Raw genomic sequence first — 27,647 nt, 5'->3', positions numbered from 1 at the left:
TGAGTCTCAGATGGCTAGACAGCCACGGGATATACTTAATGTAACACAAGGTAACGTTCGGTTAACTATTAGTGTACTTTTAATTTCTTCGAAACTCGTGGTTTCCAATAAAGTAGCGATTTCAGACAGTAGATTCTGAAAAATATTTCTATTGTTATATTTCTCACCCTCAGGATACCAGAAACTCCTCCTTTCTCTTACCAAAAATTTCTCGCAGTCCATGTCTCGAGTGTGGCATTGCCGGAAGAAAACAAACGGATTTGAATTCCACTGACCATCGTCCGTAGTCTGTTCGTTCGGATGCTGAGATCGGTTGCACTTAGACTGCACACGTACTGTTTTGGAAAGATCCGCCATCTTCGGCCGACGTCGGTAGTCGACGGAATCCCCGATGCTGCTTGCTGCCACTGTGACTGCTGCCTTCCCGTTCGGCACTGCCTTGGGTTACAACAGCATCGACGTCAGACGTCACACAGACGGGGGGGGGGGGGGGGGCAGGATAATAACGTGGCAATACAGGGACGGCGATTCCACCGCGAAGGAAAACATGCTTGCATCAACCCTGAAGTGATCTTACCACATTCTGTGTGAAAGTAAGTCATAGATCAGCCACAGTGGATAACGCCAAGCCGACTGGTGGCCGTGTCATCCTTTTCTGTATGCCATTATTTCGATGCGACTCGGTATAGTACTTCTTGATTTAGAGATAGCTTTTGACAATATTGAGTGGATTGCACTCTTTGCAATTCTGAAGGCAACAGGGATAAAATACAGGAAACGAAAGGTTATTTTAAAGTTGTACAAAAATCCAACTGAAGTAATACGAGTCGAAGGAGACGGAAAGGAAACAAAGGTTGAGTAGAGAGTCAGATAGGTTTGTCCCTATCCCCGATCTTACTTAGTCTGTACATTGAGCAAGCTGTGAATGAAACCAAGGAATTAAAGTTCGGGGAGAAAAAATAAATAAGCTTTGCCGACGAAACTGTAATTGTGCCAGAGACAAGAAATGACTTGGAAGATCAGCTGTAAGGAAAAAGGAAAAAATGCTGATGGAATGCAGCCGAATTAAATCAGACGATGAAACTTCCTGGCAGATTAAAACTGTGTGCCGGACCGAGACTCGAACTCGGGACCTTTACCTTTCGAGGGCAAGTGCTCTACCAACTGAGCTACCCAAGCACGACTCACGCTCCGCCCTCACAGCTTTACTTCTGCCAGTACCTCGTCTCCTACCTTCCAAACTTAACAAAAGCTTTCCTGCAGACTTTGCAGAACTAGCACTCCTGAAAGAAAGGATATTGCGGAGACATGGCTTAGCCACAGCCTGGGGGATGTTTCCAGAATGAGAGTGTGCGCTGATATGAAACTTTCTGACAGACTAAAGGTCCCGAGTTCGAGTCTCGGTCCGGCACACAGTTTTAATCTGCCAGGAAGTTTCATATCAGCGCACACTCCGCTGCAGAGTGAAAATCTCATTCTGGAAGTCAGACGATGCTGAGTGAATAAGACTGGAAAATGAGACACCAAAGAGTAGTATATCCTATACCTCAGGAAAAACTCTGATTTTCCAAGGTTTACATGTCTGATATTTATGAACATCGTGTTGTTTTGCTTTAGGACTACTGTCTCAATTAATACACAAAGACGCACTTAAAGTTGCCTCAACATAAACAAATGTATCGTACTGCACATGAATAGGCAGAAGGCCGGGCGTGAGGACCGAGCGGTTCTAGACGCTTCAGTCCGGAACCGCGTGACTGCTACGTTCGCAGGTTAGAGTCCTGCCCCGGGCATGGCTGTGTGTGATGTCCTTAGGTTAATTAGGTTTAAGTAGTTCTAGGGGACTGATAACCTCAGATGTTAAGTCCCATAGTAATCAGAGCCATTTGAACCATTCTGAATAGGCAGAAAGACCCACCATTATATGATTACAGGTTGCAAAACAGTCACTGGAAGCAGTCTCATATATTAAATACACGGAGCAATTTGAAGTGGAATTATCACGTAAAACAAAGAGCAGGGGAGGCAGATGCCACCCTGAGATTCATTGAAAGAATCCTCAGGGAGTATAGTGCACTGACGAAGTACATAGCTTGCAAAACCGTTCTTCAATCAATACTTGGATGTTGCTTGGCGGTGTCGGATCCGTATTATACAGGGAGTCTCAAAGCTTTTGGGTCAAATTGTAAGATGTGACAGTGGGTTCACAACCGATCGTATTGAGATAGGGAACAGATTGACGGAAATGGATATTTGTTACGTATATGGACACATGCTGCGCATACGGCATAACAACAACGTAGGGCACAGCAACAGTTCAAAGTGACGGCTGCCAGTCTCAATAGATGTTTGTCGATGGCGCATGAAGTTCTGCACCGTCTTTCTGATGCAACTGATGCTTGGGACAGTGGTGTGCTTGAGGCACAGGTTAATTTGCTAGTGCGAGGCTTGCGGTCATCACGTGACACACATGCTATGAGCTAAGATGTGTACAGCGTCTCTGTTCGGCTGCCACGTGCGTACGCTGTTGCCATGCAAGCATTTAGACTGGCGGGCGTCACTCTGAACAGTTACTATGAGCTACATTGTTGTTAGGCGGTGACTTCTGTGTGTGTTCGTAACACAATAAACATGCATTTCAGACCACTGGTTCCCTATCTCAGTACGATCGGTTGTGGATCACCTGTTTCCATTTGACCCAAAAGGTTTGAGACACCCTGTAAAGAAATGATAGAGGAAACTGAGAACATCCCGAGAAAAGCAACACGTTTCGACACAGGTTCAGCTGGTAAATGTGACAGCACCACGAAGATGCTCATCTGGCTCCAGTGCTACAGCTACAAGAGAGACGTTGTGCGTCACGGTGTGGCTTACTGCTATAATTCAGAGAACGTACATTCCTAGAAGACCCGAACCATATATTGCTTCTTTCTAAGTACATATTGAGAATTAGAGAGATCCGCGCTCACGGGAAAACTTACCAACAGTCCTCCGTCCTGAGCACCTTTGTGTCTGGTGCTGGAAAGAGAGGTTGAAGGGGAATGGCAATGCTACATTAACTACCCTTCGCCACACGCGCAAAGGCGGGCTGTGGATTGTACGTGTACATGTAGAAGTGCAGAATAGTGCAGACGTCCTTACAACTGATGGGCGGTGGACTTGAAAAAAGAATGCGTACGTCGGACACGTGACCACTAGGCACCAGTTAATTGTTAGGGTGAAGCAAGAGATGTAGTTTATTTATGGAAGGTAAGCGTGCTCTTGTGTTCTGTAAAGACCGACAAAAACATTGGATCATTTGAAATACATCGTGACAGACGTGTGCAGATGACAACATTGCAATACAGAGACCTTGCGATGTAGTTATCAGGAAGTGCAGGAGACGACATCGTGATTTGCATATAACAATGCTTTGCAAAAACATTTAGAAACTGGAAGCAGTGTGCAATAAAGACGCGCGATACAAACGTGGAACAGACTGGATCGGCCCTCAAAAGACAAACAACAGAAGGACTCTCAAACGAAAGTGTACCAACATCTAGAGTCCATTACAACAGCAGTGAGAAAGATGACGTTAATGTTGTTTAGTCATGTATTCAAGAGGGCAAACTGAATAACTGGAAACATCGGACCTGTCTCTCGAGGGAAAGTGATTTAAGCCAAGCGAACAAAACTACACTACTGGCCATTAAAACTGCTACACCAAGAAGAAATGCAGGTGATAAACTGATATTCCTTGGACAAATATATTTTACTAGAACTGACACGTGATTACATTTTCACACAATTTGGGTGCGAAATCAGTACCCAGAACAACAACCTCTGGCCGTAATAACGGCCTTATACGCCTGGGCGTTGAGTCAAACAGCGCTTGGATGGCGTGTACAGGTACAGCTGCCAATGCAGCTTCAACACGATACCACAGTTCATCAGGGGTAGTGACTGGCTTAGTTTGACGAGCCAGTTGCTCGGCCACCATTGACCAGACGTTTTCAATTGGTGATAGATCTGGAGAATGTGCTTGCCAGGACAGCAATCGAACAGTTTCTGTATCCAGAAAGGCCCGTAAGGACCTGCAACATGCGGTCGTGCATTAACCTGCTGAAGTGTAGGATTTCGAAGGGATCGAATGAAGGGTAGAGCCACAGGTCGTAACACGCCTGAAATGTAACGTCCACTGTTCAAAGTGCCGTCAATGCGAACAAGAGGTGACTGAGACGTGTGAACAATGGCACCCCATACCATCACGCCGGGTGATGCGCCAGTATGGCGATGAAGAATACACGTTTCCAATGTGCGTTCACCGCGATGTCGAAACGTGACGGTATGCATTTCTCCTCCTTACACGAGGCATCACAACAACGTTTCACCAGGCAACGCCGGTTAACTGCTGTTTGTGTATGAGAAGTCGGTTGAAAACTTTCCTCATGTCAGCACGTTGTAAGTGTCGCCACCTGCGCCAACCTTGTGTGAATGCTCTGAATAGCTAATCATTTGCATATCACAGAAACTTCTATCTGTCGGTTAAATTTCGCGTCCGTAGCACTTCGTCTTCGTGGTGTAGCAATTTTAATGGCCAGTAGTGTAGACAGGAAAAACTTTAAGCATTTTCAAATTGACTAGAACGACATTCACGACAGAAGTCACCACAGAATCCTCGTCAGAAGATTAGGTTCTCTCCAGTCAGTAACAGAAGTAAAAATGCTTTCGGGAAATGGGGTGAAATTGATGTAAGATCCGAAAAGTACCGATAGCGCCAGGATGAGAGAGAGTACTCGCCTAAGAAGAAAGCTGGTCAGAATTACGAGCTACTAAATTAAATTAAATAATAATGGCCTAGGAGCGAGAGAGAGTTTGCATTGTGGAATCCATTTCCTTCAGTTTTGAAACAAGGAACAGCAATCTGGTTGTTCTGCAGGAGTGTTTACTGCGTTCCCAAATTTCCATCCTTGCAAGATGGAGACGGGATGTGACTCCATCTTGTGACCCACTGTATCTTCTCGCTAGCTGGTAAAGAAAGGCTGCAACAATGGGCGTAACTCTAAGGTAACAGTCAGTCAAAGTCCGTGGCACTATTGTCCGAACGCCCGCCATGTCTTTTGCTGGATATCAATACCGGAGGAACATATGGTCAGCAAATCTCTCCGGCTATTAATATCAGCTTTCAAAAAACAGCCATGCTGTTTCTTTCGAGAACCTCCTGAAAGTCGAGGCTGAGGTAAACTCGTCCCTATCCTCCCACCAATGAAAATTGTTCATGGCACGAGGAATATATCAGGTTCACCGCAGTAAAATGACTCTGAGCACTATGCGACTTAACTTCTGAGGTCATCAGTCACCTAGAACTTAGAACTAGTAAAACCTAACTAACCTAAGGACATCACACACATCCATGCCCGAGGCAGGATTCGAACCTTCGACCGTAGCGGTCTCGCGGTTCCAGACTGTAGCGCCTAGAACCGCTCGGCCACTCCTGCCGGCGAGGCAGACACTAACATACACATGTGGGGAAGAAAGGTCTCCAGAACACAACGTCTTTTTCTGCGGACGATATACCAACATCAGACACACAATAGACTGGAACCTCAACAATATTTAAGACACCACCCACGCAGTGCTCAGAAACGAAGACAAATGGACCATGTTAAACACACACACTGACGATATATCCAAAGTATGAAGATGGTATCTATTCTTTGGGACATGTCTCAAAGAAGAGATACCATTTGTGATCTTGCAGCTCTCGAAGAATGAAATTACAATGAAATCCAGACCATCAGCTGCTTATAGGCGTTGATAAATATCAACGGGAACAGTTGGAAAATGTGTGCCCCGACTCGGTCTCGAATCCTGCATCTCCTGCTTACATGGTAGACGCTCTATTCGACTGAGCCATTGAGGCACACATTTTCAACAAAAGAAAGGATCTGCAAACACGAAACAGTCTGAGGCATCAAGGAATCACCAGTTTAGTATTGGAGAGAATTGTAGGTGTAATAATTATAGAGATAGAGCAGGAGATGACTACAGCAAGTTGGTTCAAAAGGATGGAGTTTGCAGTACTTATCCGGAGACGGAGAGGCCCAGACAAGATAGAGTAACTTGGAGAGCTGCAGCTTCTTCGGACAGTAGACCCCAAACAACACTCCAACCTACATCTGTCTCGAAAAGGACATGGTGAGTACTATATTTCTTGTTTTATATGAATAACTAGACAAGTTTTACAAATAAATGAGATGAAAAGAGAAACATTCTATTACATACTCGTGATGACTCGTGGTAACATTGGAGAAAACATGATTACGAACATTCTGCGCAGCTTCAGAATAATTCTGCAAAACAGACGTCTTAGTTAACCTTCAATGCTTGAAACATTAACGTAAATTTTAGAACAAGGTACTCTGAACACCTAAAGAACAGTGGAAATATATACACCACGTTTGAAAACCGCCTCATATAACAGAATTATCACCCTGCTGACATAAAAATCACCAGAAAGCAGTAATAACAATTCTTAGACAGCTAATGCCCACCTGCCCTAACCCAAACAAGTTTTACTGCAGTAACTTAAAGCACCAAACTGACGTAAGTCACCCTTCTCAGCTGAACACATATTTTTTTGAGGATATAATCGAGGCATCAAATTTTCGATTTGCTTCCATAATACGCTTCATTGTAATTATAGATCTGAGTCTCAGATGGCTAGACAGCCACGGGATATACTTAATGTAACACAAGGTAACGTTCGGTTAACTATTAGTGTACTTTTAATTTCTTCGAAACTCGTGGTTTCCAATAAAGTAGCGATTTCAGACAGTAGATTCTGAAAAATATTTCTATTGTTATATTTCTCACCCTCAGGATACCAGAAACTCCTCCTTTCTCTTACCAAAAATTTCTCGCAGTCCATGTCTCGAGTGTGGCATTGCCGGAAGAAAACAAACGGATTTGAATTCCACTGACCATCGTCCGTAGTCTGTTCGTTCGGATGCTGAGATCGGTTGCACTTAGACTGCACACGTACTGTTTTGGAAAGATCCGCCATCTTCGGCCGACGTCGGTAGTCGACGGAATCCCCGATGCTGCTTGCTGCCACTGTGACTGCTGCCTTCCCGTTCGGCACTGCCTTGGGTTACAACAGCATCGACGTCAGACGTCACACAGACGGGGGGGGGGGGGGGGGGGGGGGGGCAGGATAATAACGTGGCAATACAGGGACGGCGATTCCACCGCGAAGGAAAACATGCTTGCATCAACCCTGAAGTGATCTTACCACATTCTGTGTGAAAGTAAGTCATAGATCAGCCACAGTGGATAACGCCAAGCCGACTGGTGGCCGTGTCATCCTTTTCTGTATGCCATTATTTCGATGCGACTCGGTATAGTACTTCTTGATTTAGAGATAGCTTTTGACAATATTGAGTGGATTGCACTCTTTGCAATTCTGAAGGCAACAGGGATAAAATACAGGAAACGAAAGGTTATTTTAAAGTTGTACAAAAATCCAACTGAAGTAATACGAGTCGAAGGAGACGGAAAGGAAACAAAGGTTGAGTAGAGAGTCAGATAGGTTTGTCCCTATCCCCGATCTTACTTAGTCTGTACATTGAGCAAGCTGTGAATGAAACCAAGGAATTAAAGTTCGGGGAGAAAAAATAAATAAGCTTTGCCGACGAAACTGTAATTGTGCCAGAGACAAGAAATGACTTGGAAGATCAGCTGTAAGGAAAAAGGAAAAAATGCTGATGGAATGCAGCCGAATTAAATCAGACGATGAAACTTCCTGGCAGATTAAAACTGTGTGCCGGACCGAGACTCGAACTCGGGACCTTTACCTTTCGAGGGCAAGTGCTCTACCAACTGAGCTACCCAAGCACGACTCACGCTCCGCCCTCACAGCTTTACTTCTGCCAGTACCTCGTCTCCTACCTTCCAAACTTAACAAAAGCTTTCCTGCAGACTTTGCAGAACTAGCACTCCTGAAAGAAAGGATATTGCGGAGACATGGCTTAGCCACAGCCTGGGGGATGTTTCCAGAATGAGAGTGTGCGCTGATATGAAACTTTCTGACAGACTAAAGGTCCCGAGTTCGAGTCTCGGTCCGGCACACAGTTTTAATCTGCCAGGAAGTTTCATATCAGCGCACACTCCGCTGCAGAGTGAAAATCTCATTCTGGAAGTCAGACGATGCTGAGTGAATAAGACTGGAAAATGAGACACCAAAGAGTAGTATATCCTATACCTCAGGAAAAACTCTGATTTTCCAAGGTTTACATGTCTGATATTTATGAACATCGTGTTGTTTTGCTTTAGGACTACTGTCTCAATTAATACACAAAGACGCACTTAAAGTTGCCTCAACATAAACAAATGTATCGTACTGCACATGAATAGGCAGAAGGCCGGGCGTGAGGACCGAGCGGTTCTAGACGCTTCAGTCCGGAACCGCGTGACTGCTACGTTCGCAGGTTAGAGTCCTGCCCCGGGCATGGCTGTGTGTGATGTCCTTAGGTTAATTAGGTTTAAGTAGTTCTAGGGGACTGATAACCTCAGATGTTAAGTCCCATAGTAATCAGAGCCATTTGAACCATTCTGAATAGGCAGAAAGACCCACCATTATATGATTACAGGTTGCAAAACAGTCACTGGAAGCAGTCTCATATATTAAATACACGGAGCAATTTGAAGTGGAATTATCACGTAAAACAAAGAGCAGGGGAGGCAGATGCCACCCTGAGATTCATTGAAAGAATCCTCAGGGAGTATAGTGCACTGACGAAGTACATAGCTTGCAAAACCGTTCTTCAATCAATACTTGGATGTTGCTTGGCGGTGTCGGATCCGTATTATACAGGGAGTCTCAAAGCTTTTGGGTCAAATTGTAAGATGTGACAGTGGGTTCACAACCGATCGTATTGAGATAGGGAACAGATTGACGGAAATGGATATTTGTTACGTATATGGACACATGCTGCGCATACGGCATAACAACAACGTAGGGCACAGCAACAGTTCAAAGTGACGGCTGCCAGTCTCAATAGATGTTTGTCGATGGCGCATGAAGTTCTGCACCGTCTTTCTGATGCAACTGATGCTTGGGACAGTGGTGTGCTTGAGGCACAGGTTAATTTGCTAGTGCGAGGCTTGCGGTCATCACGTGACACACATGCTATGAGCTAAGATGTGTACAGCGTCTCTGTTCGGCTGCCACGTGCGTACGCTGTTGCCATGCAAGCATTTAGACTGGCGGGCGTCACTCTGAACAGTTACTATGAGCTACATTGTTGTTAGGCGGTGACTTCTGTGTGTGTTCGTAACACAATAAACATGCATTTCAGACCACTGGTTCCCTATCTCAGTACGATCGGTTGTGGATCACCTGTTTCCATTTGACCCAAAAGGTTTGAGACACCCTGTAAAGAAATGATAGAGGAAACTGAGAACATCCCGAGAAAAGCAACACGTTTCGACACAGGTTCAGCTGGTAAATGTGACAGCACCACGAAGATGCTCATCTGGCTCCAGTGCTACAGCTACAAGAGAGACGTTGTGCGTCACGGTGTGGCTTACTGCTATAATTCAGAGAACGTACATTCCTAGAAGACCCGAACCATATATTGCTTCTTTCTAAGTACATATTGAGAATTAGAGAGATCCGCGCTCACGGGAAAACTTACCAACAGTCCTCCGTCCTGAGCACCTTTGTGTCTGGTGCTGGAAAGAGAGGTTGAAGGGGAATGGCAATGCTACATTAACTACCCTTCGCCACACGCGCAAAGGCGGGCTGTGGATTGTACGTGTACATGTAGAAGTGCAGAATAGTGCAGACGTCCTTACAACTGATGGGCGGTGGACTTGAAAAAAGAATGCGTACGTCGGACACGTGACCACTAGGCACCAGTTAATTGTTAGGGTGAAGCAAGAGATGTAGTTTATTTATGGAAGGTAAGCGTGCTCTTGTGTTCTGTAAAGACCGACAAAAACATTGGATCATTTGAAATACATCGTGACAGACGTGTGCAGATGACAACATTGCAATACAGAGACCTTGCGGTGTAGTTATCAGGAAGTGCAGGAGACGACATCGTGATTTGCATATAACAATGCTTTGCAAAAACATTTAGAAACTGGAAGCAGTGTGCAATAAAGACGCGCGATACAAACGTGGAACAGACTGGATCGGCCCTCAAAAGACAAACAACAGAAGGACTCTCAAACGAAAGTGTACCAACATCTAGAGTCCATTACAACAGCAGTGAGAAAGATGACGTTAATGTTGTTTAGTCATGTATTCAAGAGGGCAAACTGAATAACTGGAAACATCGGACCTGTCTCTCGAGGGAAAGTGATTTAAGCCAAGCGAACAAAACTACACTACTGGCCATTAAAACTGCTACACCAAGAAGAAATGCAGGTGATAAACTGATATTCCTTGGACAAATATATTTTACTAGAACTGACACGTGATTACATTTTCACACAATTTGGGTGCGAAATCAGTACCCAGAACAACAACCTCTGGCCGTAATAACGGCCTTATACGCCTGGGCGTTGAGTCAAACAGCGCTTGGATGGCGTGTACAGGTACAGCTGCCAATGCAGCTTCAACACGATACCACAGTTCATCAGGGGTAGTGACTGGCTTAGTTTGACGAGCCAGTTGCTCGGCCACCATTGACCAGACGTTTTCAATTGGTGATAGATCTGGAGAATGTGCTTGCCAGGACAGCAATCGAACAGTTTCTGTATCCAGAAAGGCCCGTAAGGACCTGCAACATGCGGTCGTGCATTAACCTGCTGAAGTGTAGGATTTCGAAGGGATCGAATGAAGGGTAGAGCCACAGGTCGTAACACGCCTGAAATGTAACGTCCACTGTTCAAAGTGCCGTCAATGCGAACAAGAGGTGACTGAGACGTGTGAACAATGGCACCCCATACCATCACGCCGGGTGATGCGCCAGTATGGCGATGAAGAATACACGTTTCCAATGTGCGTTCACCGCGATGTCGAAACGTGACGGTATGCATTTCTCCTCCTTACACGAGGCATCACAACAACGTTTCACCAGGCAACGCCGGTTAACTGCTGTTTGTGTATGAGAAGTCGGTTGAAAACTTTCCTCATGTCAGCACGTTGTAAGTGTCGCCACCTGCGCCAACCTTGTGTGAATGCTCTGAATAGCTAATCATTTGCATATCACAGAAACTTCTATCTGTCGGTTAAATTTCGCGTCCGTAGCACTTCGTCTTCGTGGTGTAGCAATTTTAATGGCCAGTAGTGTAGACAGGAAAAACTTTAAGCATTTTCAAATTGACTAGAACGACATTCACGACAGAAGTCACCACAGAATCCTCGTCAGAAGATTAGGTTCTCTCCAGTCAGTAACAGAAGTAAAAATGCTTTCGGGAAATGGGGTGAAATGGATGTAAGATCCGAAAAGTACCGATAGCGCCAGGATGAGAGAGAGTACTCGCCTAAGAAGAAAGCTGGTCAGAATTACGAGCTACTAAATTAAATTAAATAATAATGGCCTAGGAGCGAGAGAGAGTTTGCATTGTGGAATCCATTTCCTTCAGTTTTGAAACAAGGAACAGCAATCTGGTTGTTCTGCAGGAGTGTTTACTGCGTTCCCAAATTTCCATCCTTGCAAGATGGAGACGGGATGTGACTCCATCTTGTGACCCACTGTATCTTCTCGCTAGCTGGTAAAGAAAGGCTGCAACAATGGGCGTAACTCTAAGGTAACAGTCAGTCAAAGTCCGTGGCACTATTGTCCGAACGCCCGCCATGTCTTTTGCTGGATATCAATACCGGAGGAACATATGGTCAGCAAATCTCTCCGGCTATTAATATCAGCTTTCAAAAAACAGCCATGCTGTTTCTTTCGAGAACCTCCTGAAAGTCGAGGCTGAGGTAAACTCGTCCCTATCCTCCCACCAATGAAAATTGTTCATGGCACGAGGAATATATCAGGTTCACCGCAGTAAAATGACTCTGAGCACTATGCGACTTAACTTCTGAGGTCATCAGTCACCTAGAACTTAGAACTAGTAAAACCTAACTAACCTAAGGACATCACACACATCCATGCCCGAGGCAGGATTCGAACCTGCGACCGTAGCGGTCGCTCGGTTCCAGACTGCAGCGCCTAGAACCGCTCGGACACTCCGGCCGGCCGTTCATCGCAGTAACAGTCACTCTGAATCACTAGTCCGCCACACAGACAAGGTAGCAGGAAACTACACTATATGATGAAAACTAGCCGGACAGTTATTGATGGACATTAATCTTTATGACAACTTGAATTCTGCTGGAAGCACTTTCAATGAGGTGTTAATGTCTTTTAGGAACCGCAGCCCATTCTGACTCAGGAGCCGAAACCAGGGACTGTAGTAATGTTAGACGCTGGGCGAAGTCGATATTCTAGCTCATCCCAAAAGTATTCTATTAGGTTCACGTCGAGTGTCTTGCAGACCAGTTCATTCCAGGAATGTTTTTCTCCAAAGACCATTGCCCCACAGCTGTTGCTTTATGACAGGATGCACTGATGTGCCGATACAATAATCGTCTCCGACCTGTTCCTCTACCTTTCGCAGAACACAACGCTGCAAAATGCTTTCATATCATGTCACCATTAGCGTTTTCTTAAGCGCAATAAGGCGACGATACCCTAAACACAAAAAATAAATCCCATACCACAGCACCACCTCCTCCTTATTTCAATGTTGGCATTACACATTGTGGCAGGTAACGTTACCCAGGCATTCGCCAGTCCCATATCCTTCCACAGAGAATAACGTGACTCATCATTTCAAACAGGTCGTACACTGCTTCTAGCGTCATTTCGCATTGACGAAAATGTGTAGTTTATCAGGAGCTCCTCAAGAATTGTAGAGTATTCTTTTTATACCCTACACACAATTAGGTGGCTGGCCGCACTGATGGTAGCACTAAAGAGCGATTTCTTCCTCAGATTCGATGCAGTGATTTACAACCACTAACCGCAATGTTCGACGGGCCCAGACTGTCAGCACATGACGTCCGTCTGTCCTTGATCTAGCTGTGATTGTTCCTTCGCGTTTTCTTTTTATGTTCACCTCACCAACAGTCACCTTGAGCGCCTTTAGAAGGGTTAATATATTCTTGACGGATTTGTTGTTCATGTGTCACCCAGTGACCAGTACACGTTCAAAGTCACTGCGCTCTCTGCACTGCCAATTACACTGTTACTGCTTCTCTACTGACAACGCAATACTCGCCGCCTCCTTCTACACTGGCGAGTCCGCGTTTTGTGTTCGAGTGGTCAATTCCGCATTACAACGAGCGATTATTTTTGATCACATAGAGTATATAAAGTTCTTCTATTGGACAGTTACTTATGGCAGCAACTACTAAAAATTGGCAGTCTCGTTCACAAATTTTATTTCCTGTGATTTTCGGCGCCAAAAAAAAACGGGAATAAACAGTGGTAAGTACAAAGAACAAGACATTGTAGGGCATTTTATAAGCGAATGTAGCCACTCCAATTGCGGGCTGAAGTAGAATGTAAAAATAGCGCCTGGTGCTGCATCAGTTGAGCACTGCTATAAAGACCGCCTGCCACTCGCTAAATGACTATTGTCGGATAACAGATACAAATGTAAGTGCGCCATTCGGTGTTCCACTTGTTCTCGTGGCGGCATCCCGCCCGTTCCGGAGTAGCAGTATGCGCCGTGATGCAAAGCGTGCCCTGGGACGGGAGGCCCTTCGGAAGATACGGTCTGTCCGGAGACCAGCTCTGCCTGCGGACACGGGACGTTTGAAGTGCGCCGCACCGTAAGTCAGCTCTGAGCAGTCCGTGTGGGCCGGCGCGGGCCGTTACCGCCCGTTCCTAGCTAGCTCTCTGACACTCCCACTTGCCTCATGCTCCACCTCAGGGATTTTACTCGACTTACCAAACATAAGACCACACAGCTGGTGAATCTTAGCTGACTGATGTCCTTAACTCATTTCGGTGCGGCCAAAAGTAGGGACACTCAAGGTTACACTGACCCTAGCACTTACTGTAGAAGAAAAGGCACACCTACGTTAACACTAATGTATACTTAGAGAAGACTTTTGACAATGTCACTGAAATATTTCCTCTGAAGTTCTGGACGTAGACGGAATAAAATACAGGGAGTGTCAGGTTGTCTGTGACTTGAACGGAAACCAATCTACAGTTATAAGACTCGAATGACATGAATAGCAAGTAGTAATTGAGAAGGGAGTTAGGCATGTTATAGGCAAGTCCAGATGCTTGGAAATTCAGCAACTTGTTAAGGAAACTGAGGAGAAATTTGGCAAGGTAATTAAAGTTCAAGGGGAAGAAATTACAAGTGTATGACTTCTTGATGGCACTGTAATTCTCTCTGAGACGACAAAGAACTTGGAAAAGCAGTTGAACGGAATGGATAGTGTCTTGAAAACATGCTATACGATGAACATCAACGAAAGTAAAACAAAAATGTAGTAGAATTAAATAGCTTGACGCTGAGGAAGTTCGCTTAGAAAACGAGACACTAAAAGCAGGAGATGTGACTGTCAATTAACTAAATAATTGCAGCGGTCACATAGATAATGTTGTGGGGAAAGCGAACCAAAGACTGCATTTTCTTAACAGAACATCTAGAACATGCAACAGCCTTACTAAAAGGACTGCCTGCACTACGCTAGAGTGATGCAGCACAGTACTGGACCCTTAGTAGACTGCACTGATGAAGGACATCGAAAAAGTCCAAAGGAGGAAGTTAATTTTGTATTATCGCGAAATAGGGCGTCATGGATGATTGTCTGAATCTCCGCCTCCTTTAGATTCTATAGATTCTTTGAAATCTTGAAAACACATGCTCTATGCCTCTCCTTCCGCATCCCCTAATGTCATCTAACTCTTATCCTATACTAAACACATTTCCCACACCCAGCTGCGCGGTCTAAGGCGTCTTGTAAGGTCCGCGCGGCTCCTCCCGTCGGAGGTTCGAGTCTTCCCTCGGGCATGTGTGTGTGTGTGTGTGTGTGTGTGTGTGTGTGTGTGTGTGTGTGTGTATGTTTGTGTGTTTGTGTGTGCGTGTGTGTGTGTGTGTCGTCCTTAGCGTAAGTTAGTTGTTTAAGTTAGATTAAGTAGTGTGTTAGCTTAGGGACTGATGACCGCAGCAGTTTGGTCCCATAAGATCTTACCACAAATTTCGACTTTTTTCCCACACCTACTTCTCTTCTTGGGGCACCTTGTGTCCATTGATTGCAAAATCGAGTCCTGACATCTGATGGCCTATCTACTACTCTCAAATTTTTACAACCATCTCACATGCCATGGTCCACCCTTTCCCATCAGAACTTCGACCCACCCTCAATATTCAACAATTAAATCCGTCCCGAATATACCCTTCTTTCCCTTCCTGTGCACAACACTCCACCTCATATTTCATTTCCCCTTCTTCATATCAATGACTTTTGGTAGTTATTTACGGTTCCACGGGGCCCAACTCATTACTCCATAATATTAACATGATCATCAATCACCATACAGGGCGACTATAATTAAACTTTCAAAACGCTGTGGGAATAACACCACTGGTCAGAATGACGTAAAACTGCAAAGGAATATTATCGGTACAGGGGGAAAACGTATGGCAGAAGAAGAACAGCAGTGCGAAAATTGATCAGTAGATGGGGCTGTATGTGTCAGGATACGTAAATGAAAACACCTGTCATATGCACGACCCATTGAAGTTGCTATAAAAACGCCAGGTACGCGGCTTTTCCTCCTATCGCGTCTGCAGTGTTAGTCACGAATTCCTCATTGCAGGATGGCGATCTGTAGAAGTTCCAGACACTGAAGGGTTTGAAAAAAGGCATGGTTTCGATGACTGTCGTGGGTCTGGAGAAAATGATTCTGAAATTCGAAAAGAGGGCTTCTTTTGCTGTGCAATCTGGTAAAGAGAGGAAACGAATTGATTCGACATCAGTGGAAGCAATGGCCACAGCAATGCAGGAGGAGACGAGTGGTTGTGTGCAAACGTGTAGTGCATGGAGCATTGCCCGAACATTGGACATACCCGTGAACACGTTGCGTAAAATCCTACGAGACATCCTTCTCTGCTATCCATTCAAAATTATCCATGAGCTCCAATTGCTTCCTGTTGATCTACCAGCAATAGAGATCTTTGCTTTAGAATTTCTTGGTCGCATGGAGGTAGGCAATGAGTGGCTGTGGAAAATTTTGTTGACAGACGAAGCCCAATTCCATCTGACAGGATATGTCAATATATAGAATTGTCGAATATGAAAACGGAAAATCAACACGCTTATTAACCAGTACCACTTCATCCTGCAAAGGTCACTGTGTGGTGCGGGCTTACAGCATCATTTATCATTAGGACGATATTTTTTCCAAGAGACAGGTGCTTCCGTACTGTTACCTGTACCGTCACTGGTAAGCGCTATGAGTGTCTTTTGCTTAACCACGTCATTCCAGCTCTCCGACAGCGTGGATGTGTGGATGGGATCATTTGTATGCAGCTGTTGAAGCGCCATTCCGGAAATTCTAGAATTATCAGCCGCCATTTTCCTCCAGTCTGGCCGTCCCGATCACATGATCTTACTCCGTGTGACTTCTGGCTGTAGGGCTATCTGAATGTTGTGTTCAGTGATACGATTGCAAACTTAGCTGCATTGAAGGTACGCAGTGCGCAACACGTGTCAACGTGACCCCGGAAACACTTCGATCAGTTGTGGAACATGTTGTTTTTCGATTTCAACTTGTTGCAGAAAACGGTGGACAGCATATTGAACATGTTATGCGCCAGTCACACGGAAATTAATAATTCGAGTCGATTTTTATGGATGCTTTTTATGCGGTTTTTGGCCTCAGGACAATTAAAAACCGATTTTTCCCATCCGATGTGATATGACCTTGCCGTGGTGGATGGGCTTACGTAACTGACAACATCACACCTGTATACCCATGCACACTGAGCAGTACAGCACAGTTTGTTTAACGTCAGATGCGGGCCCCCACGAATTCCCCTCTCATCTCAGAGTAGCACTCAGAACCTACGTGCCCAGATATTTGCTAATTGTATTCCAGTTTCTCTTTTCCTCTACAGTTTTTACACACTACTGCTTCCTCTAGTACGATGGAAGTCATTCCCTCATGTGTTAATAGATGTCATGTCATCTTGTCGTTTCTTCTTGTCAGACTTTTCCATATACTCCTTTCCTCGCCAATTCTCCGGAGAACTTCCTTATTCCTTACGTTGTTAGTCCAGTTAATATTCAATATTCTTCTGTAACACCACATCTCAGATGGTTACATTCTCTTCTTTTCCGGTTTTCCCATACTCTGTTTCACTGCCATACAGTGCTGTCCTCCAAATCTACCTTCTCAGAAGATTCTTCCTCAAATTAAGGCCAGGAAAGCCCTTTTAGCCAGTGGTAGTCTGCGTTTCCTGTATCCTTGTTCCGACCTTCATGGGTTATTTTGGTGCCTAGGAAACAGATTTTCGTAACTTCATCTATTTCTTAATCAACAATCCTGATGTTAGGTTTTTCGCTCTTCTGATATCTGCCACTTCTCATTACTTTTTTCTTTCTTCGATTTAGTCTCAGTCCACATTCTGTAGTCTTTAGGCTATCCATTGCATTCAGCAGATCCTGTAATACTTCTTGATTTTCTCTGAGGACTGCAATGTCATCGGCGAATCTTATGATATCCTTTCACCTCGAATTTCATTTCCACTCTTCATCCTTTCTTTTATTTCCGTAATTTCTTTTTCGATGTGTAGAATTAACAGTAGGGGTGATAGATTATATACCTGCCTTACACCATTTTTCATCCGAACACTTCGTTCTTGGTATTCCACTCTTATCGTTCCCTCTTGTCTCTTGCACATATTGTATATTTATTATCCGTCTGACCCTCTACCTTACCGCTATTTTTCTCAGAATTTCGAACATCTTGCACCATTTTACACTGTCGAATGCTTGTTCCAGGTAACAAATTCTGTGAACGTGTCTTGATTTTTTCTTCAGTTTTGATTCCATTATGAACCGCAACATCACACTTGCCTCTCTGGTGCCTTTACCTTTCCTAAAACCAAATTGGTCGTCAGTTGCGTAATTGGGGCTCCCGCGACGGCAAGCCGGAAATCTAATGGATCCTACGTAGCAGTTTCCGCTGGACTAGGCAGCAGTGCGACAGAGGAGTCTCAGCTAGCCCGGCGTCGACTGGTGCCGTATCTCACTGCCGGCTCCGGCGGCGGACAGGCTTAGAGCAGCCTCGTAGGAGGGACCATCCGGGCCAGCACGCGTGTTGCCGACGGCAGAGGGAGGCCGGGTTTGCGCAAGCGCTGGGGGCTGCGGCTGGCCGTCCTGCCCTCGCATTGTATGCTAATGGCGGCCGCCGTCGCTGCTCTCCGCTTCTCGGAACCCGACACGGGGTTCGGCGCGCAGCGCGCCACTCTGCTGTTCACCCTGCGACCGGCCCCGCCCTAGCACCGCGCCAGCTCGCTTATTTGGCTACAGGATGGCCCTCGTCTCTCGGGCTTTTTCACGTCCTGCACATGTATCACGGAAGTCATACCTCATTCTTCATCTTCTTCTTCTCCTCCTCCTTCTTAGATTCATCCTCGTCCTACATACACTGGCTGTACAGGTAGATGCTGGAAGAGCCCATCGCGGTTCCATGAACTTATCCTGGTGACTTGCTCGCGCACTCGAGGAAACTCTACTTGCTCAACTCAGGAATTGTGTCTTAGGATGGAACCAGTAACCCCGTCCCCTCAACCACAGTTATCTAGCCGGCCGGTGTGGCCAAGCGGTTCTAGGCTACAGTCGCAGGTTCGAATCCTGCCTCGGGCATGGATGTGTGTGATGTCCTTAGGTTAGTTGGGTTTAAGTAGTTCTAAGTTCTAGGTAACTGATGACCTCAGAAGTTAAGTCCCATAGTGCTCAGAGCCATTTCAACCATTTCAACAGTTATTTAAAGAAACGAACTCGTATCCCTGAACCATGTGTGGTCCAACGGTACAATTTTGCAAGTACAGTCAGTGGTATATGTGGATACTGTCTGCAAAATGTCTCGCGAACAGATTCAGTAGTTAAAAAGTAATAAATTTAAATGTCATGCTTGATGCTGAAGTTCTACTACACGAAGAGCGCAAGTATAATAAGCGATGACCTTCCTTCCTTTAATTATTTTGTGAGAACTGTCAGCGAGAAAAATGTTTCAAAAAAGTTTGAAATTATGATTAACCTTTGTTGGAAGACACTCAGAGCCCTCATTTTCAAATAATGGATGGGTATAGTTGGGATGATTTAAACACCTGTGAGTTCAAAAAATGGTTCAAATGGCTCTGAGCACTATGGGACTCAACTTCTGAGGTCAATAGTCCCCTAGAACTTAGAACTACTTAAACCTAACTAACCTAAGGACATCACACACATCCATGCCTGAGGCAGGATTCGAACCTGCGACCATAGAGGTCGCACGGTTCCAGACTGTAGCGCCTAGAACCGCTCGACCACCCTGGCCGGCACCTGTGAGTTACTCTGGCTCTAGACATATACACAGTTTTTTACTTTAATACTTGATCTACTGCGGTAAAACTTTAACGTCAGATCATACCTTTTAATGAGTTGATTGTGACAGCAATTATTTTTTTAAATTTGGTCAACTGTTTATGAAATGCCGAAGACCAAAAGGTTGTTGACACTGGAAACCGTTAAACAGGCAATCTGCAACTGAAACTGGCTGACTCTTTAATCGTTTCCTAATACAGATATGTTTACGAATACAAATGTGTTTAAGAAAAATAACTTAAAGAAATTTATCCACTGTGATGGAAGACACTCCGCCAGTGTTTGTTGGGAACATGAAACCTGAACAAGTTCACGATGCCAATAACACGCTCCATTCTTCGTCGGATTTTTCGAGCAAAGTGATCACAGTACGTTTATGGACGCCGAATGGACGTCTTCGTCTGTAACCATACTCTACAAGTCACAGTACAGTGCATTTCAGAGAGTACTACACTGTCGTCTGTCCACTGACCATCTGTAGGAAGACTTAACAGCCATTTTTTTGCAGAGCGAGACGTGCAGGAAGAGAGTTAGTGAGGTTCTGGAACGTACGGACATGGATCTGGAGCCATGACGTGGCCACTTGTGCCAAGTTTCTCGGTTGAGGATCGATGGCGCGAACAACGCGAGCGAAGTGGTCCCACAGATTCTCGAACGGGTTTAAATCCGTGGAGTTTGATGGTCAGTGGAGTACGGCAAACTCAGCCTGGTTCTCTTCCAACCACGCACGTACTCTGCGAGGTGTGCGACGCGTTGAATAGTCCTGCTGGTAAATGCCATCGTGCTGAGCCCTGCATGTAGGGGAGGACACAGTCCCTGAGAATAAATGCATACTGTATTGATCCACTGTGCCTTCCAGAACGACAGTAAATGCCACAAAAAAGTTTCCAAGACCACAACGCTCCCTTCTCTGGCCTAGACTCTTTACTCTCAGACTTTCATGCCCCCACGCCAACTGTCATCTGTCCAATGGATCATAGAGAGAGATTCTTCTGGAAAGTCACCTGCTAAAATTAATTAAAAGTGTGGAGAGGACAGTGATGTCACGGTCTCCCATACGATTTCAGTCTCTTAGCAAGTTTCATAACAGCACTCCAGTGCACACTGGAGGATTCATTCTGAAATCATGCTGTTTGCGAGATGCCTCGACGTCTACTGTGAAAGCTGGTTGCGTACGCAAAAAACATTCATCACACTTTCGTCGAGCTACAATTACTACGTCATCCCTCAGCAGACGAAATATTTGTTGAAGTAAAGATATCCTGGCACTTTCGGTATACCTAATGGAGAAAAGTCTTTGGGGCGAGGCACTCTTGCATCACTTTATCTTCTTTGGTTATGTTGCTCATGTAATCAGACTAAATTACCGGTTGCCCGGAAATGCAGGTAGGACTCTTTTTGTAAGTGGACATTTTAAACGGTGAGCGCGAGAGACAGTTGAGCTGCGCTGTGAGCTGTCGCTAACGATGCCTTCATTATTCTTGTACATGTTTCGAAAGCCCTTTGATCATCCGTTCTTACGTGTTGTCAATCAAAATTAAAGAGACATTCTGGGCGTATTATGATCGCAGAATTTCGATTACTTGGTTTTCGGGGGTCCCATACTTGAACATTAATGTGCGTAACAGCCACGAGTTCTCTCTCACGTGGACGTTCATGTTTTCTGCATTCTTTCTTTGTATCCTCTTACGTTCATTCTCATTGTGTTTTTCATTACCTTTTGTGATTATAATTCCTGTAACAATTCGCGAGGCTTGCCCTTTCAGTAACATGCAGTCACGTATTGAGTGCCGTTAGTATGTTGCCACATGTATGTTTACCTTGTCAGTGATTGGAATCATAATGATTTTTGCTATTTTAATATTAACACAGATATATTCGAAATTGCTGCTACATATTTTATATACCCTCTGCATAGTCTTTCGCAATATTTGGCCTGTCGTAGCCGTGGCCACAATCTGGCCTTTTTGTAACTCACTCAGCAGTCTATATTCCACACAAACAGGACATATAAATAAATGTGCTTTCTTTTAACGTATGAGGCAATTTTTCTGTAGTGAAAGTCCACGAGATGCGGGACAGGCGCACAGAGAGATTCCACTGCGAAAATTGTTTTTTACTAATCCCACTGATTCATCTCAGGGCTACGATCTACGTAGGTTGGAACTTGAACAGTGGCAACACTGTTGTGGAGACACATGCAATGGAATCTACTACTGCCGCTGATAGGACTCGTTGTTAACATACTTACCGTACCTCCGAACAAATGGACTCGCCCATGCCACGTCACCGGCGTGCGCACAATCGAGGGAAACACACTTGTGAGCGAGCCGTCTAACGTAACGGTGTCACTAAGTTTTCGAAACAGAAACAACGGAGTTGGATCAAGATTGAATGTGCCAGAGGTCGTACAGCACGACATTGTCATCAAGGTCTTCAAGAGGCGTGCAGGGAATCGGCATTGCCGTAGAGAACAGGGGCACTTTGAGTAAAAGCCTTCAACGAAGGTCGGCAAACTGTGGCAGACATGCATCGGGCAGGTCGTCCTAGCGTCTCTGAAGAAGAAGTGCATGCTGTTGCCGGGTTAGTGGACAGTGATCGACGCCATATGATTCGTGAGCCCGCCCACGAAACCGGATTATCGCGTATGACTATGCTTCGCATCCTGAAGGAACGCCTGGGCATGCGAAAAGTAGCATCGCGACGGGTTCCACAAGACGACGGAAATGCGGAAATGGATGCGTTACGACGCTGCTCAGACGCACTTGGAGCGCTATGAGCTCGAAGGAGAGTCTTTCTTACGCCGTATCGTAACACTGGATGAGACACAGGCCACATCGTACGAGCCAAAACTGAAACGCCAACTCAACGAATGGCGTCATTATGGGTCGCGGCAAAAGTCGAAAGTGCGTCAGAGCCCCAGTATTGTGAAAGTTATGGTGATTCTCGCGTTCGACTCTGATGGTGTTATCCTAACGCATTACGTTCCTCCACGGCAGAGCGTCAGTGCACAGAATTACTGTTCGTTTTTGGAGCATCACCTGCTAACAGCTCTGCGAAAGAAGCAGCGACGCCTTCTGCGCAACCCACCCATCATTTTGCACGACAATGCACGGGCGCATACAGCGCAAGCTGCGGCTGCTCTGTTCGGTCGATGGGACTGGGAAGTGCTTTACCATCCACCATACTCCCCGGACTTAAGTCCTTGTGACTTTTATTTGTTTCCGAAGATGAAGGAACAACATCGTGGCATTCGCTTCAGAACTGTTCCAGAGATTCGACAGGCAATGGATCGCTCCATTCGCACCATCAGCATAACAGGCTCTGCTAACGGTATACTATGCCTTCCACATCTGTGGCAAAGGGTTGCACATTACGCTTGTGGCTACTTTGAAGATCAGTAACAGGTGCAAACATGTAACTCTTTTGTATCGGTTGTGAATAAATAGTTGTCACTATTTAAGTTCCAACCCTCGTATAAGATGGATTGCTAATGAACACCGGTTATGAGACCCAAACACTAGTAGAGGTGAAACATCCTGGCAGATTAAAACTGTGTGCCCGACCGAGACTCGAACTCGGGACCTTTGCCCTTCGCGGGCAAGTGCTCCACCATCTTAGCTACCGAAGCACGATTCATGCCTGGTACTCACAGCTTCACTTGTGCCAATATCTCGTCTCCTACCTTCCAAACTTTCTGCAAGGTTCGCAGGAGAGCTTCTGTAAAGTTCGGAAGGTAGGAGACGAGATACTGGCAGAAGTAAAGCTGTGAGTATCGGGCGTGAGTCGTGCTTCGGTAGCTCAGATGGTTTAGCCGGCACTGTAGCTCTGTTCGGTCAGAGGGTTAGCTGCCATCTGTAAAAAAAAAAGACTGGGTGAATGGAACAAAAACGAACTTCAAAGGGCGTCAGGTGACGTCCGCCACGAACAATTAAAATGAACAATAACGAACAAAATGGGACCAAAAAAAAAAAAAAAGATGGTAGAGCACTTGCCCGCGAAAGGCAAAGGTCCCGAGTTCGAGTCTCGGTCGGGCACACAGTTTTAATCTGCCAGGAAGTTTCATATCAGTGCACACTCCGCTGCAGAGTGAAGATTTCATTCTGGACTAGTAGGGGTAGTGTCTACATTTAATAATATGGATTGCAAATTGAATGAAACAACAAGTTTACTCTTATCATTCACACTGTTCATATATTTCGAAAATGCGTTTCGACAGTTTAAACCTTCATCGTCAGCAGGACTTATACTTATTAATGTGGCAAGCATGTGTAGTGTACGACTTTTGCGTAACGTGTGGCACACTCTAGTACAAACAAACAAAAACAAAAAAACAAAAAAAACAGAGCAACTTTTCAGAAAAGGGCTTTGTAAAATCATATCTGTTTGAGACCAGTAAAGTCTCTTAAATCGTGTCAATTCATTTGTAAACAGAATACCTCCAGTGCTCACAGACCTCTATCTACATTGTTATGTATTACATATAAGCCATAGCAGTTTGTAAACGAAAATGGCATCTATAAATTAATAAGTGCAGAGAACGTATCGCAGAAACAGAAGCACTGTTTCAAAACAAAAGGACTGTTTCAAAGTGCAGAACCAAAAAGGTCAGTTCGAAGTGAGTCGTAATGCATTTTGAAGATCTTTGGTTATGTAGATGAAGAGATATGTTAATATTTTCAGTGATACACATATTACTTTCCGTCAAGTTTGTATAGCTTATACTTTGTACACATATACATGATCGGGTGACATGTTGAAAACATAATTATGTTGACAACAGTGGAAAAATTACACATCAACAAAAGTTCAAAACTTTACTTGTTATTGCTACGTTACATAGTGTGTTTGTGGGTGGATGGGTGGGTGGGTGAATATGTAGAGGCTGGAATTCAGAGACAGAGAATGAAACAGTGGCAAAACGAGGGCAGAGTTTTGGTTATGTCAGAGCTGTAGGTTTGTGAAGATTACATCTGTTCCTTCTTATTATTAACTAAAGATTGAAGTAACACATTGTTAAAAAATTAAAATTGTACAGATAAACATTCATATACACTAACAAGCTGGTTGGTTTTTGGGTGGATCTGTTGAGTTTTGTAAGTCAGGCAAGTCAACCGTTTGCTTAGAATATAAGGAAATACGCAGGTAATTAAACTATTCAATGATAAACATGAAGGGGAGGTTAGAGGCAATGTGTGTGTGTGTGTGTGTGTGTGTGTAGAAGGTAACTAGGACTGCGAAGTGCCTTTCAGTTGGTTTGCGCTAGGATGAACTGTATTGACCACAGTCCGTAATCATTCCGTCGATATCCTGTCTGACAAAGCGGCTGAGTCAACAAACACGAGGGTTATCGCACGTTGCCTTCAAGTACCGTGAAACGTCAGTACCCATGCATAGCTCCAATGAAAGCTGTATGTTGCCCTCATTAAGATAACTGTAACGGATCTCGATCAGTTTTCTCTTGTGGAAATATTCCGCTTTCCTTGCCATTAAGTACGCCCCAGCTAAACGTATAGTTACGTGCGCCTCGAGTGAAACAAACGTATCATTAAGCTTACGTAGTAACTTAGGTAATACCTGACTATTGACACAAAACGCTTCATTAAAGTAAAAAATGAATTTAGTGTATTTCTTGCAAGAACGTTGAAACACGACTGACAACACATGACACATACTAATTTTATATAGCTATGACTCTTTCTTTTAGGGAATTTGAAGGTTAATACAAATATGAAAACATCCATAAAGGGATGGAATTTGGCACCCAGCTCCTCGAGTAATACGGTCTTTCTTTACTTCCCGTGTCACTAGCTTTACTGACGTGGGGAACGAATCACTATATTAAGCTTAGTCGCTTTCCGCAACAATTATATTTTCTCTTCTGTCAGCTTGAACTTGATCGTGATTTAGTTCATACTGTCATTATCTTTAAGAACAGCAGAAAAAGAAAAGCAACTTGCTAAACATCAAAAATCTAGAAGACACAGTAAAATATTTTTTCTCACTATGTTCAGTTAATGATGAAAGATTTCTGCAATCTACTTTCTTGATCATCATTTATCTGACTGGTTTGATGCCGTTCGCCATAAATTCCCTCCTCTCCTGTGCCAATCTTTTCACCTTGGCATATCATTTACAACCTACGTCCTCAATTACTCGCTGGATGTATTTCAATCTCTGTCCTCCTCTACAGTTTTTACCCTCTACAGCTCCGTCTAGTACCTGGAAGTTGTCCCCTGAAACTATCAAATGTCCTACAGCCCTGCCCCTTCTTCTTGTCAGTGTTTCCCATATATTCCTTTCCGCGCCGACTCTGTGGAGAACCTCCTCATTTCTCACTTTATCAGCCCACTTTTCAATACGCTTCTGCAGCACTACGACACAAACGCTTCTTTTTGCTTCTTTTCCATAGTCCATGATTCACTGAAAAACAATGCTGTTTTCCAAACGTATACTCTCAGAAATTTCGTCCTAGAATTGATAACGGTAGACTTCTCTTGGGCAGGAATGCCCTTTTTGCCAGATCTAGTCTGCTTTATATGTCCTCCATGTTCCGTCCATCATCATTTTGCTGCCTAAGTAGCAGAAATCCCTAACTTCTTCTACCTCGTGACCGGCAATTCCGGTGTTACGTTTCTCGCTGTTCTCATTTCTGATACTTCTCATTACTTTCGTCTTTCTTCGATTTTTTCTCATCCCATTTTGTGTACTTATTTGCTGTGCATTCCATTCAGCAGATCCTGTAATTCTTCTTCATTTTCGCTGAGGACAGCAGTGTCAGCCGGCCGCGGTGGTCTCGCGGTTCTAGGCGCGCAGTCCGGAACCGTGCGACTGCTACGGTCGCAGGTTCGAATCCTGCCTCGGGCATGGATGTGTGTGATGTCCTTAGGTTAGTTAGGTTTAAGTAGTTCTAAGTTCTAGGGGACTGATGACCACAGCAGTTGAGTCCCATAGTGCTCAGAGCCATTTGAACCATTTTTGAACAGCAGTGTCATCAGCGAATCTTATCACTGATATCCTTTCATGCTGATTTTAATCCATTCTTGAACCTTTTTCTTATTTCCGTCGTTTTATTTCGCCAATGTAGAGATTGAGCACTACAGACGAAAGATTACATACCTGTCGTACACTCGTTGTACTCATAGCATTTCATACTTGGTCTTCGAGTCTTATTGTTCCTTCTTGGTTCCTGTACGCATTGCATATTACCCATCTTTCCCTATAACTTACCCCTATTTTTCTCAGACTTAACAAAGCTTCCACCATTGTACATTGTCGAACTCTTTGTACAGGACGACAAATCCTAAGAATGTGTATTGATTTTTTTTCAGCCTTGCTTCTATTATAAACCGTAACGTCAGAATTGCACCTCTGGCGCCTTCACCTTTCCTAAAGCCAAACTGATTCTGATCTAACAGATCCCCAACTTTGCTTTGCATTTTTCTGTATATTATTCTCGTCAGCAATTGGATGCGAGAGCTGCCAAGCTGATTGAGCAAAATTCCCGCAGTTGCCGACTCTTGCTATCTTCGGAACTGTGTCGATGACGTTTTTTCTCCGGAAGCCTGATGGTATATCTGAGAAACGGTGAAAATAAGGGCTATTGAGGAAACAGATGGGCTGAGGTGAAGAAACGATAGCCTTCTGCAGTTCCTGAAACTCTGCTTCTGCAGCGCAAAACAATATCGCACCGAAACTTCGGAAGAGGAGAAACTGGAACATCTGAAACTTGATCTTACAAACGAGTTTAAAATTGTCACTCATGAGTAACGGAATGAGATGCAGCAGCTGTGTTACGGAGAAGATTCTTCTATAGTCATTGCTCGTGGAATAGTTCAGTATGTCAGATTGGTGGGACGCCATATGAGATTCTTGCGGTCGTCCAGCCGGCCGGTGTGGCCGAGCGGTTCTAGGTGCTTCAGTCTGGAACCGCGCGACCGCTACGGTTGCAGGTTCGAATCCTGCCTCGAGCATGGATGTGTGTCATGTCATTAGGTTAGTTAGGTTTAATTAGTTATAAGTTCTAGGGGGCTGATGACCTCAGAAGTTA

The 27,647-nt window shown here is 44.7% G+C and overlaps 2 non-coding genes across 2 annotated transcripts; both read right to left on the bottom strand.

Moving 5' to 3' along the window:
• Positions 1-1,105: 1,105 nt before the first annotated feature.
• Trnas-cga (transfer RNA serine (anticodon CGA)) lies at positions 1,106-1,180 on the bottom strand. Its single transcript has one exon. It is a non-coding gene; the product is annotated as a tRNA-Ser (tRNA).
• Positions 1,181-7,801: 6,621 nt separating this feature from the next.
• Trnas-cga (transfer RNA serine (anticodon CGA)) lies at positions 7,802-7,876 on the bottom strand. Its single transcript has one exon. It is a non-coding gene; the product is annotated as a tRNA-Ser (tRNA).
• Positions 7,877-27,647: the final 19,771 nt, after the last annotated feature.

This window comes from Schistocerca gregaria, chromosome 1, assembly GCF_023897955.1.
Source record: "Schistocerca gregaria isolate iqSchGreg1 chromosome 1, iqSchGreg1.2, whole genome shotgun sequence".
NCBI classification, from domain to species: domain Eukaryota; kingdom Metazoa; phylum Arthropoda; class Insecta; order Orthoptera; family Acrididae; genus Schistocerca; species Schistocerca gregaria.
This window is presented reverse-complemented; position numbering and strand designations above follow the sequence as displayed.